The following is a 2,209-nucleotide window of genomic DNA, read 5'->3' on the forward strand; positions in this document are numbered from 1 at the left end:
CCCAGGGGGACAGCTTGAGGCTCTGTCTCAAAAAAAAAAAAAAAAAAAAAAAAAGAATTAAGTAAAACAAATGAAACTAGGTTACAAGTATAGTTGGCCAAGTTTGTTGTATGTATTTCTGTGTTAGAGTGATATATATCATGTTTCCCTGAAAATAAGCCCTACCCAAAAAATAAGCCCTAGCAGGATTTCTATGCATTTGTTAAATATAAGCCCTACCCTGATAATAAGACCTAGTGATACATTTTGGCATGGAGCAGTAAGGAAGACTGGAATACGTTTTATCTGCCACAGCTCCTTTCTCTGAGCAATTCGCACTTGCACAGGTGCGTGTGTGGTAACTACAGTCGCAGGTATCCTATTGCGCATGTGTGAATGGCTAGGGGAAAGGAGTTCATGTATCACTAGCGCCAGCCCTAACAACAAGGTCAGCTTCCCCTGTCAGGTTCCAGGAGAAGATGACTTAACTGTATTTGAATAAATGTAGATTGTTGTATTATACTTAACTGTATTTGAATAAATGTAGATTGTTGTATTATACTTAGTAAAAATAAGACATCCCCTGAAAATAAGCCCTAGTGTGTCTTCTTGAGAAAAAATAAATACAAGACAGTGTCTTATTTTCGGGGAAACACGGTAGGTTAGTGGATTGTGAGGGATTTCAGCAACGTAAGAAGAACTCGGGTATCTCACTTTTGAGTCTTCTCCAGAGTAAACAGCATAGACTTCTTAAAGAGGTTTGAAATAGCATTCAAAAGACTTTAATTTATTTTCTACAAAAGTTGAGAATTCTAAGAACTATTGCATAGAGATAACTGGGTATATATATCTAAATCTTTTTCCCTCCTTTAATATTGGTGATAGTTAATGAATAATTTTTTTTTTGATTATAAGGAAATACTTTACTACCTGAGTGTAGATTCATCTTAATCAAATTTATAGTTAAAGGATCTGATTTGTGTCCAAAGTTTGTGGTAGCATTTAGTTGAGTTTCATCACATTACCCGCCTAATCTGCACTTTGGGCACGCCACAGATCAGAAGCAGATCGCCCAAAGAAACAACAAGCATTCTTCTTCACTTAGGTATGAGTGAAGCCTCCGTTCACTTCACATCTGCTGGCTCTATAGAGAATTAAGTCCTCTTACTCATGGTTAATCAGTGTTGCTGTATTAGAATTCCAGATTGATGTTTATCTCTAGCTGTGTCTGTATACTGTTCTCAAAGCTCCTTTGCTAGAACCCTGTCCACTCTCATTTGGAGGGTTACAGACAAAAAATCCCTTCTTTTCCTGCTTCTTTTAATTTTCTGGTTAGCTGATTTAAATTTACTTAATGCACTTGATGTTTTACCAGAGACTTGAGAAATATGGACTGTTCTGATGGCAAACTGCTTTAGCTGAGTAAATTCATCTCTATTTTAAGCATATAAAAATATACTGTGGTGATAGAATAAAAGAGGTAGCTTTGACTTTTGAGTGATTTTTTTGGTCTCCTCCTAACTAGCTTGAGGCCCCTTAATAAAAACTGACAGTTCTTGAATTGGCTTCATGGTCTGTGAGTATCCCAAACTCCTTGTGAAATAGTATCTCAGTCAAAAGCCTTGCGTTGCAGTTAGGACATATAAAGAAGGTGTAGGACACCTCAGAGATCTCAAACCACACATAGGACCCAGTCCTTGGCTTTGTGGGTCTAGGGATTGATTCAGAGATGCTGCATGTGTGACACTTTCCAAACTTCTAAGAGTCTGATTTATAAATTAGAATGGCAAGTACACAATTAGAAGCTATAGTACACTATAGGAACCTCTCTAGGGAACTTTTTGTGAGGATTAATTTACACATACATGGAAAATACTAAAGCCACTTAGTGCTCAGTAAATGTTAGTGGTTGTTTTACATTTGGAGTGCACTCTACAGACAAAACTATGGAATAGAAAGGTGCTTGGTGAGTGTAAAATTAGATGACAGAAACATAAATGCTCTCTAGGAAAATCCAGACTCTGTAAATGAATGACGCCAATTGAGGACACTTTTGTCTACTTGATCAACAAGTCAGTTTACTAGTCTTTCCTCTGTAAGGTCAGAATGAAAAGATGGGCACAAATGGGTATTTCTTGTAAGGGTGTATGAGAATAGGAGATAAGGATTTGCTTATTCGGCATCACAGACTTCCAGTTCCAGGATGAGCAACAGATTTTTTTTTTTTTTT

This window comes from Otolemur garnettii, unplaced genomic scaffold, assembly GCF_000181295.1.
Source record: "Otolemur garnettii isolate 467f Iridium unplaced genomic scaffold, OtoGar3 scaffold00048, whole genome shotgun sequence".
NCBI classification, from domain to species: domain Eukaryota; kingdom Metazoa; phylum Chordata; class Mammalia; order Primates; family Galagidae; genus Otolemur; species Otolemur garnettii.